General features: G+C 37.3%; 1 protein-coding gene across 1 annotated transcript in view; it reads left to right on the top strand.

The window, feature by feature from the left end:
* Positions 1-9,032: 9,032 nt before the first annotated feature.
* LOC144978300 (uncharacterized) overlaps positions 9,033-12,384 on the top strand; it is a 35,656-nt gene continuing 32,304 nt past the window's right edge. Inside the window, exon 1 of the mRNA XM_078924157.1 lies at positions 9,033-9,919. The gene's annotated coding sequence lies outside the window, so the exon portion shown is untranslated. The remainder of the gene's footprint in view (positions 9,920-12,384) is intronic.

Here is a 12,384-nt window from a genome sequence, read left to right as displayed (position 1 = left end):
CCTCCTATGTCACAAGCCCTTTCCATAATACCCATCTTTATCATCATCTACCCCCACCCCCCTACCGTCCACTGCATTGTCCCCCCACCACCCACCCAATACATCACACATACACTTCCAAACTCGCAGGGGTCCTATTATCTAAATTCTTATCGCAGCTCTCATCGATAATAAATAATAAGTGATTGATGGGAATTCTTGTACTTTCGATTGATTCCATACAGCATGGTTTATCTATAATTCATTCCTTTGTCATCAAAATCGTTTTGAGGTTTCTTGGTGAAGCACTCAATCATGTCTGACATAAAATTTATGGATAGCTGCTTTACTACTGCAATCAACGTGTTCTTATCGATGACATGATAAATAAACAATTATTGTTTACGAATAGATTAATAAAAGAAAAAAACAAAGAAGAAAAAATAATAAAAACAAAAACAAAAAAATGTAAAGATTGTAAAGAAACCAAAAAATAAAAAAAAAATTTAAAAAAATATAACCCAACAAAGCACAAAGCAAAACACACATGCATGATGATGATGATGATGATGATGATGATGATGACACACAACAAATAATAATTATAATAATCCAAGGATTATATAAATAGATTAATAAATGAATAATGTTTGATTCACTGTTGTATGCCTGTTATGTATTTAGGTAGTATTATCTTTATTTATGGCCTGATTGAGATTTGCAGCTATATTTTACTTTTCTTTACCGTTACAGGGTATTTAAAGGTCAATGGACATACATAACACTTATTTATGATATATTCTAATATTATTTTTAAATTGCATTACCTGTTCACACTTATTATACGCGCATGTACAAAAGTAACTTTCACTTTTTTTTTGAGCCAATTCATTTGAGTATTACGAGACAGAACTGGACAAAAGTCACTATACACCTGAGAACGGTTAGAGAATGTGAGTAAAGCGCCTTTTTCAATGACTAAACAATGCGCCAACTTAGAGCGGGAATTGAACCCTAGGCCTTCCAGACCTAAGGCATGTGTCATAGCACTAGACCATAAAGCCGCACAAAATCATCGTTTCAAGTTTAGATTCCTTTTTTTTTTTCTGCATCTGCTTCACCCGGACATAATACGAGATTGAGACGATGGGTCACATTTAATACCGCCGAAATGACCAATTTGGTTTTGACAGTGGTGTTACGGTTTTTGTAAAAGGGAAGAGGTAGTGGGGTGGTGGTGAAGTGGTCTGCTCTACCACGTGAGTCAATTTGATTGATGTACGGTATAGAGGGTGAGTAAATTGTTGGATGCGACAACGAGTCATCACAGACTCGATGAGTCAGTTGTGAAGTGTCCCAATACTGCTACTGCTGCTGTTGTTGTTGTGGTTGTTGTTGTTGTTGTGGTTGTTATTGTTGTTGTTGTTGCTGCTCCTGCCACAACTACTACTACTTCTTCTTCTTCTTCTTCTTCTTCTTCTTCTTCTTCTTCTTCTTCTTCTTCTTCTTCTTCTTCTTCTTCATCTTCTTCTTCTTCTTCTTCTTCTTCTTCTTCTTCTTCTCTTCTTCTTCTTCTTCTTCTTCTTCTTCTTCTTCTTCTTCTTCTTCTTCTTCTTCTTCTTCTTCTTCTTCTTCTTCTTCTTCTTCTTCTTCTCTTCTTCTTCTTCTTCTTCTTCTTCTTCTTCTTCTTCTTCTTTCTTCTTCTTCTTCTTCTTCTTCTTCTTCTTCTTCTTCTTCTTCTTCTTCTTCTTCTTCTTCTTTCTTCTTCTTCTTCTTCTTCTTCTTCTTCTTCTTCTTCTTCTTCTTCTTCTTCTTCTTCTTCTTTCTTCTTCTTCTTCTTCTTCTTCTTCTTCTTCTTCTTCTTCTTCTTCTTCTTCTTCTCTTCTTCTTCTTCTTCTTCTTCTTCTCTTCTCTTCTTCTTCTCTTCTTCTTCTTCTTCTTCTTCTTCTTCTTCTTCTCTTCTCTCTCTTCTCTTCTTCTACACTACTACTACTACTACTACTACTACTACTACTACACTACTACTACTACTACTACTACTACTACTACTACTACTACTACTACTACTACTACTACTACTACTACTGCTAAGTACCACTACTAAATGAGTAAATCAATAAACAAGCATATAAACAAATAAATAAATAAATAAATAAAAATTTCAAACTTAAAAAACGTTATGTCAATTTAATGAACAGGTGTCCAGATATATCAATATTATCCAAAATCACAGTTCGCAGACATGCATGCTATCCCGAACTATCCGTATAAATACGAATTTTTGCTTCAGCTCATCGATATCGCTAATAGTAAACAAAGCCCGATTTTTCGTAGGCAGATCAGCTGATTATTCTGTGTGACCGGAAATAACTCTTTTTGTCTGAAGAACAAACAACCCAGACTCTTTGTTTCCTATGTTTTCCCTCGTTTCTATTCCAAATTAATCGATAAAAATAGCAAATATTTCCTATAGAATTATAAGTACATATACACGACCAATATTGCTGTTTCAAGTTTCTTTCTAATGCAATAACTGACTCAAGAATTGCAGAAGTCTTAGGTTCCATCAAAGTATGAGTTTGATTTTATGCGACAAAGGGTCGATCTCTGTATAGTTGCTTTCATCACATTTGTTTAAATGTTACGTCTCTGATGAGTATTGAATCTATCTGATATTTATGTATTTTCTGTTGTCAAACTACTTACGTGAGTGCGTGTGTGGGGGTAGGGCGTGTGTGTGTGTGTGGGGTGGGGGTGTTTGTGTGTGTGTGTGTGTGTGTGTGTGTGTGTGTGTGTTTTGTATAAGCGGGTAAGTGAACGGATATATTAATATTTGTTATTTCAATGTGTGTACAGAGCTATATGTTCACGGAATAAGGGTGTTATCCTATAAATTATTATTATTATTATTATTATTATTATTATTATTATTATTATTATTATTATTATTATTATTATTATTTATTATTATTATTATTATTATTATTATTATTATTATTATTATCATTATTATTATTATTATTATCATCATTATTATTATCATCATCATTATTATTATTATTATTATTATATTATTATTATTATTATTATTATTATTATTATTATTATTATTATTATTATTATTATTATTATATTTATTATCATTATCATTATCATCATCATCATCATCATCACCATCATCATCTTCATCATCATCTTCATCTTCATCATCATCATCATCATCAATATTGTAACATTATAGTTCAATTGATATATTCAATGATTGACAATTATTGGCTGTTTGGCAGATATAATATATTGATAGACAAGCAAATTATAGACAAAAGGCTGATTGGCAGATATATTGATAGACAACCAAATAGATCGATGGATCATAATAATAATAATAATAATAATAATAATAATAATAATAATAATAATAATAATAATAATAATAATAATAATAATAATAATAATAATAATAATAATAATAAGAATAAGAATAATAATAATAATAATAATAATAATAATAATAATAATAATAATAATAATAATAATAATAATAATAATAATAACAGTGTGGTAAACAGGAAACACTGCTTTCGGCTGTATCGATAAACATCTAACCGATACACTAGGCTAAACACACAGCTACAGACACACGTACACACTCCGATAAAGAAAATCTAACAGATGGGATAAGAAGGGGGAGGACATCAGCATAATAATACAATAATGATGGAGTAGGCAGATGCCCCTTGTTGTATAGATAAAGATAGACCATCTGTCATGCTGTGAGAGATTGGACTGTTTCACAATACATCGATAATACAGTATTACTAAAGTAGTCAAGTTCTCAGTTTCCTCACTTAATCCATCCGACGCCCCGGCTTTCTGTTTCCAAGATGACTCTCTCTCTGTCTCTCTCTCTCTCTCTCTCTCTCTCTCTCTCTCTCCCTCTCTCTCTCTCTCTCTCTCTCTCTCTCTCTCTCTTTCTTTCTCTTTCCCTCTCCCTCTCCCCCCTCTCTTTCTCTCCCCCCCCCCCTCTCTCTCTCTCTCTCTCACTCTCTCTCTCTCATTCTCTATATCTATCTATCTATATTGATCAGTTTTCCCTGTTATCGCACTCTATCTCAATCACTAACCCCCCCCCCCCCCTCCCCTCCACCACTCCTCCGTCCCTCTCCCCCCCCCCCCCCACCCCACCCCCATCATGTCACACACACACCCTATCTATATCTCTCCTGTTGTCAAAGTTATACACATATACCGTTATACCCCCCCCCCCCCACACACACACACACACACATCCACTCACTCTCACAATCACACGAACACACACACAAAGACATACACACACAAACACAAACACACACACACACACATACAAACAGACACTTATGATAGGCAAACACAGTCACACGCAAACCCAAAGCAACAAGCGCCTCCACAATGCCATCCACGCGACCAAGGGTGTCTGTGACGCCTCGTGACGCAATAAGTCCATTTTGACGTCAAATGACTTCATCTATCCCGTGATGCTACAACATAGGAGCTCTTTGCGTCGTCTGACACTAGGACTTATTAGGACTTATCTTTTGACGTCATATTTTAAAGGGTTTTCTTTTTTGCAGCGTCAAGTGAGTTGTCGTTAGTAGTGCTCAAGGTAACAAATGATCCAATTGGTTGACTTCATAATCTATACCGTGATGTTACAACATTGGAGTTCCTTTGCGTCGTCGCGTATCCATAGTCTTATATCCTGACACTAGGACTTATTAGGACTTATCTTTTGACGTCATATTTTAAAGGGTTTTCTTTTTGCAGCGTCAAGTGAGTTGTCGTTAGTAGTGCTCAAGGTAACAAATGATCCAATTGGTTGACTTCATAATCTATACCGTGATGTTACAACATTGGAGTTCCTTTGCGTCGTCGCGTATCCATAGTCTTATATCCTGACACTAGGACTTATTAGGACTTATCTTTTGACGTCATATTTTAAAGGGTTTTCTTTTTTGCAGCGTCAAGTGAGTTGTCGTTAGTAGTGCTCAAGGAAACAAATGATCCAATTGGTTGACTTCATAATCTATACCGTGATGTTACAACATTGGAGTTCATTTGCGTCGTCGCGTATCCATAGTCTTATATATAGCCTGACACTAGGACTTATTAGGACTTATCTTTTGACGTCATATTTTAAAGGGGTTTTCTTTTTTGCAGCGTCAAGTGAGTTGTCGTTAGTAGTGCTAAGGAAGAAACTGATCCCATTGGTTGAACTATCGAATACAGCTCACCATTTGTTTTCTTTATTGACCAAAGACTTGTCTTTTGACGTCATGTTTTGTTCAGTGTCAGGCCGTAGCCATCGTTAAGTTATAGCCTAGGACTTCATATACATATATAGATGTCACTGGTTATAGCCTAACACTGAAACCCAAAAAAACTGGCATTTTGACGTCATTATTTGGTTTTTGCACCGCCTTGTGAGTTGTCGGAAACATGGAAACAAGTGGTCCCATTGGTTGAACTATTGAATACAACTCACCATTTGTTTCTTTAATGGCAAAAGACTGGCATTTTGACGTCACTTTTTGGTCAGTGTCAGGCTATAAGTTAACGATGGCTACGGTCAGGCCGTATGCGTAGCATAGCCTGACACTAGAACCCTCTAGGACTTATAGTTTGACTTCATTGTTTAGGTTTGTGCAGCGTCTCGTGAGTTGACGTTAGTAGAGCTCAAGGAAACAAGTGATTCCACTGGTTCCACGTGTTTTCTTTTGCGGCCAAAGTCTTGTCTTTTGACGTAATTTTTTGGTCAGTGTCAGCGCGTAGCCATCTTTATGTTATAGTCTGATACTGAGATCCAAAAGGACTGGCACGTAGCATAGCGTGGCCTTCGTAAAGTTATGGCCTGATACTGACCAAAAAATGACGTCAAAATGCCAGTCTTTTGCCACAATAGAAAACAAGTCGTGAGTTGTATTCAATAGTTCAACCAATTAAATAAATTATTGTTTCCATGAGCTCTACTAACGACAACTCACTAGGCGGTGCAACAACCAAATAATGACGTCAAACTGCAAGTCCTTTTGGATTTCAGTATCAGGCATAACGATGGCTACGAGCATAGCCGGACACTAGCACCCTCTAGGACTTATACTTTGACGTCATTTTTTTTTTAGGTTTGTGCAGCGTCTCGTTAGTTGACGTTAGTAGAGCTCAAGGAAACAAGTGATTCCACTGGTTCCACTTGTTTTCTTTTGCGGCCAAAGTCTTGTCTTTTGACGTAATTTTGTGGTCAGTGTCAGCGCGTAGCCATCGTTATGTTATAGCCTGATACTGAAATCCAAAAGGACTGGCAGTTTGACGTCATTATTTGTTTTTTTGCACCTTCTAGTGAGTTGTCTTTAGTAGAGCTCATGGAAACAAGTTATTTCATTGGCTGAACTATTGAATACAACTCACGATTTGTTTTCTTTTGTGGCAAAAGACTGACATTTTGACATCATTTTTTGGTCAGTAGCAGGCCATAACTTTACGAAGGCCACGCTATGCTACGTGCCAGTCCTTTTGGATCTCAGTATCAGACTATAACATAAAGATGGCTACGCGCTGACACTGACCAAAAAATTACGTCAAAAGACAAGACTTTGGCCGCAAAAGAAAACACGTGGAACCAGTGGAATCACTTGTTTCCTTGAGCTCTACTAACGTCAACTCACGAGACGCTGCACAAACCTAAACAATGAAGTCAAACTATAAGTCCTAGAGGGTTCTAGTGTCAGGCTATGCTACGCATACGGCCTGACCGTAGCCATCGTTAACTTATAGCCTGACACTGACCAAAAAGTGACGTCAAAATGCCAGTCTTTTGCCATTAAAGAAACAAATGGTGAGTTGTATTCAATAGTTCAACCAATGGGACCACTTGTTTCCATGTTTCCGACAACTCACAAGGCGGTGCAAAAACCAAATAATGACGTCAAAATGTCAGTTTTTTTGGGTTTCAGTGTTAGGCTATAACCAGTGACATCTATATATGTATATGAAGTCCTAGGCTATAACTTAGCGATGGCTACGGCCTGACACTGAACAAAAAATGACGTCAAACTTTACGAAGGCCACGGTGTCAGGCTATAAGTTAACGATAGCTACGTCAGGCTATAGATAGAATGCGCTTGGCCAAGGAGTTCACAACATTGCCATCCGGAAGTATAACGGACAAACACACAAACTCTGTGTAACCATGAACTTTTATAGTCTGGTTAATACAGTTTAGTGAGGACAACTCACAAACGCGGATGGCAAAAACAATAACAAAGGCCTGAGTGACGTCATCTGCATACTATCTATAGATAGTTCGAAAATGACGTCACATGAATTAACAACACAAAATAGACGACGTTTTGAGAAAGGCCAAACAAAGGCCGAAACGTCGTCTATTTTGTGTTGTTAATTCATGTCAGATTTACTTTTATCTTTATCTCCATTTTATTGACTCATTTAGGCAGCTCTATTTATTAATATATTTATTTTTCTATTGAATGCAGATGGGAGATGGGAGTTTGTAAAATGTCTTATCCAAGATACTTGAAATACTCAGTACGTAATGAATTGCGACCACAATTGATAAATCATTAGTCTATAAAAACAAAACAAAACAAGAAAATAAAGAAAATCAAGTGATAAAACAAAACAAACAAAATAAACAGACCGAACACGAAAACAAATATAAACTCATAGACTAGATAGCAAAGAACAAGAAAATTCTGTAAGGTGTTTCTACAGTAAAACCGATATTGGGTAAGATGCCATTGCTTTTCTGTTATGAAGAGAAGAATGACAGCGACAGTGTCATTAATTTTTTATTATTATCACGCTGTGCTGGCAACTCAAGATTTGCGACTAAAAAAATAAACATACAAACCAGACATTTAAATCAAATAACAAATACCAAAAAAAAAAAAGAAAAAAAAAGAAAGAAAAATATAATAAAAAAGAAAATAAAGAGCACACCACAGACTAGGGAGTTTATTCTCTATGGAGCACACATGCAAACAACTTAAATCAGACATTTTCTCGCCCTTTATTTTAGTCTCGGGAAAGGATATGTTAGCAGTTAAAAGGAAAAGTACGCATCTTTTAATTTCTAAATGGCAGAGGCGATGTTTGTTTTGCTTTTATGTAATGCTTTGTTAAACATTGTTATCGACGTCACGAGATTTAGAACGACACCGCACTCCGCACAGGCAGTTAGTAGCCTATCTTATAATCCCGCCTCCTGTATTCTTTATCACATTCGGACATAAAAGACACACATACGCTCACACATAATACACACACTAACATTTACACTCATACACATAGATATTATGACCGCTATCCGTTTGTCGCACATCGCAGATGTCCGATCCGACGCCATTGCACAGTGAGCGCGCCTTCATCGCAAGATACCGCAAGTTCTCCCACCCCTCCCTCCCCCCAATTTCGCAATGCAATGGGCAATGACGGGTTGTGATTGGTCCCCTCGGCATGCTGCAAGCATAGCGGCATGATGGCAGTAGAAGCAGTCAGTAAAGACAACATAGCGGGCGTAAAAGAGGACATGGGATGGCAGAATAGAAAGGGGATGGGGGGTGGGGGTGGGGGTGGGAGGGGGGGGGGAGAGCTGATTGAAAGTAACTGGATTGGGGGTGGGGGTGGGGTGTAGTAGTCGTTTGACGGTCAATCAGGGATGGGAGGGGGAGGGTAGTCAGTATTGGAGGTAGTAAAGTAGCATAACAGTGACGGACGGGGCAGAATGAAAGAGAGAAAGATAAAATTATAATAAGGCTTTAGAACTGAATATTGAATGCGACATACAGCTGAGTGGCGGGAAGGGTGAATATTAGGGGTGGGGGGTGGAGGGAGGGGGGGGGGGGGAAGTACCTCTGTAGTAGTGACAGAGTCAAAAGAAAGAGAGAGGGGGTCTTGTTCCGACTGCCGACTGCTTCTTATGCCGCTGTTTGCTTCGACTGCCGTGCCGCTGCTGTTGTTAGCGGTGATTGTAAGGTCTAAACTCCCTACCACTATTTATCCTCGTGAAGAATAGGGCTGCATAGTTAGTGGATGATGCGGTGAGGGCTTTTTTTGTGTGTGAATGTGTGTGACTAGTTTATCAGTCAGTGTGTGTTTGTGCGTATGTGTGTGTGTGTCTCGTGTAGGTCTGGAACTGAAAGCCGTCGTGCGTCACTCTCGGCGTACACCCCTCACAACACTTATTACTCATCACAGTCATCATCATTCTCATCATCATCAACATCGTCACACGGTCACCACCGCCATCCCCTTTTCAGGATAGGACACTATTGAACTGCTCTGTAACACTTTCTATATTATAATATGCGTACATGACAGAACTTCTGTCACTTGGAAGTTGAACTTGTCACCGAGTGAGTTAGTCAAACTGAAGTGAATTCATTTTAATTGTACGATTTCTTCGATTTTGATCGTGACAAACTTAGCTATTTGAAAGCCATGCTTACGGATGATTTTTAAAAATACTTCTACTTCTAATTACTTCAAAAGTTTATTTTATGAAAACTTTTCGTAGACGCCGAATACATTTAGAATTCAACTTTGATTTGTTTTGATTTTTTTGGTTTTTATTTTAGACATTTCCATAACTATTTAAGAGTGGACCATTTTCGACGTGAAGGACTTTTCTTCTACTTCTTGGAGTAAGAAAATAGAATATTTTGATTCATTTCTTTCAGATTGTGAAATTTTCGAGGCAAAGAAAATCAAACTTTGCTTTTCCAACTTTTCGTTTGTTTTCATCAGCAAGCAATGCCGTTGTGAAACCCTTGGGATTTCATTCTTTTTTACTCATCGATTGATTGATTGATTGATTGATTGATTGATTTCTGTGATTGGTTATTTCCAGACTACGCAATTCTGACTAACGGATCATGAGTTTTAGGTAAGTAAATATAATTATTACTTAGGATTTTTAGGTAATGCAAACTCGGGGACCCAAATAATTTTGGGAGGCTTAGGAGGGTGGAAACTTTAACTTAAAAAAAAAGAAGTTTCCCCCCTCCCAAACACCCAAAATTATTTTTATTTGGGTCCCCGAGTTTGCGGTAGTGCCGGACTTTTGACTTTTACTCTTTCAAATTTAATACTGGGTTTACCTCCGTGGAATATTATTTCTGTTTTCATCATTCATCAATCTACTGATTCCTATCTTTCATTACTTTGACTAACTCTTAACACAATTACATTTGCCTTTATTACTATTATTTTAAAAGACTAGATTCAATTTTACCGTATCCTTTCGTCGTAATCGAATTAATTAAAGGTTAAAATAAACAGAAATTTTGACATTCTAGTTTATTGCACCGTACCGAAGTTTAGTTTAGGAAACTATTATACATCGTCTTCATCATTGCAGAACAAAAACTTTCCCCAACTTTCATGTATTTTTCTTTTAGTTTAGAAGTATAAATTCAACGGGCAATAACCATAATAGCGGTTTGGTCGGCAGGTTACATATATCTTATCGTTATTTACCGTGCGGCTTTGACTTTGTGGTCTAGTGGTATGACACTCGCTTTCGTATCGGAAGGTCCTGGGTTTCAGCCCCGCTCGGCGCATAGTTGAGTTCTTTGAAAGGGCTCTTAACTCACATTCTCTCACCGTACTCAGCTGTAAAATGAGTACCTGACCGTTAACAGTGTTGTCTCTGTCCGAAAACTCGTAACATCGCCTAACAGGCGTCATGTCCCAAATGGACCCCTTGTAAAGCGCGTTGAGCACATTTAGTGGATATTGCGCTATTTAAAGGCTCAATTTATTTTAATAAGCTCAATTTATTTATCAACAATAAATAAAGTGAGTAGGAAAGTGCCAGAAGACAACAGAGAATAAAAACTTCGCGGCGGCGATGGGGGGTTCGAACCCACGATCTTACTGAACTGGTACGACAATTCCGCCTGGCCGGGGAGATCGTGACTCTCCCGTATGAGCTATCCACGTTATTTATCAAGGAAGGGGACAATAGAAATACCAGCATTGCGCTCATTAATTGTTATTTCTGTTCACGGTGACACCGGTATGGGTTGTAGTTGTAACCAGTAAAATGCATAAATAGAGCACTTTTAGTGGATATTGCGCTATATAAAGCTCAATTTAGAAATTTAGAATTTATTAAGGGGTCCCCAAGCCCAAGACAGCAGCAACATTTATCTCGTAGGACAATGACGCAAACTGACGCACGTGGCGTAAGTCCAATTCTAGTTCTACCGTACTCTGGAAAAAAAAACCCACAATATAAAAACAATTGGTCAGAAAACTCGTCCTTCAAATATCGATCGATTTAAACGAACCTCATCTTGGCAAAATCAAAAACTATCAAACCCGGGACTTTGCGAACGAAGTCCCAGGTTTGGAGGGTCTTGGCAAAAACTCCCAAGCAGACCTTGATACCTCATAATTTTGATAACTTTTTTTTTAAACGTAAATCTTTTGATGCATATTCAAGGTAGACTAGAATGATCTTAATTTGAATAGACCTTGATAACATTCTGAAAGTTGTCGTATTTCCCAAATTTTTCGCGTGTATTCGCGAGTGTCATCTAGATATTTAATATTTCGTTTGGTTGAAATGAATTGATTAAAAAGTATTTATGAACGAAACCTTTATTTGACTTGGATCTAAGTGGAATAACATCATCATCAACATCATCATCATCATCATCATCATCATCATCATCATCATCATCATCATCATCTTCATCGTCATCGTCATCATAGTGTTTTTCTCCTCCTACTATGACAACACAAGAAAGTTATTTTAAAAACTTGAAATACTCTTGCTTTTAACTTTCCGCAATACTTTAAAGAATTGGACATTTTTTTGTTTTTCAGAAACTTTATTTGAAGGTTATTTCACTTGCTTGGACCACACGGATGACACGCGGAAAAACGTCATTTAAAAAAAAATAATTATTTTAAAAATATTATTACCCCTATGCTATCTATCTACATTATGATACATCTATCCGTTAAAATTTATTTTTTAAAAAGAAAATTACGGCCTTTCGCTCCCGTCCTGGACAGTTCATGAAGGAATATAGATATAATTCATCAAGGAAAATTTAAAAAAAACATCATTGGATCTATCATAAAAGCAACAGCGATTCATAATTTCGAAGGACTTTTATGATTTCTCTCACATGTAGTGCGGCTTGATGGGATGACACTTGCGTTCGGTACGGAAGGGCCAGAGTTCGAGCCCTCCTCCCAGCAGTGCATAGTGGAATGCTTGGAAAGTGCTCTTTACACAATATTATTCTCTCACGGAACTCAGATCTGAGTAAATGAGAACCTGGCCGTTGACGGCGTTGTTTTTGCCGGGGAATTAAAAGAAAAATAATATCGCCT

This window comes from Berghia stephanieae, chromosome 8, assembly GCF_034508935.2.
Source record: "Berghia stephanieae isolate SIO BIC M18660-M18661 chromosome 8, UCSD_Bste_1.3, whole genome shotgun sequence".
Lineage (NCBI taxonomy): Eukaryota > Metazoa > Mollusca > Gastropoda > Nudibranchia > Aeolidiidae > Berghia > Berghia stephanieae.
This window is presented reverse-complemented; position numbering and strand designations above follow the sequence as displayed.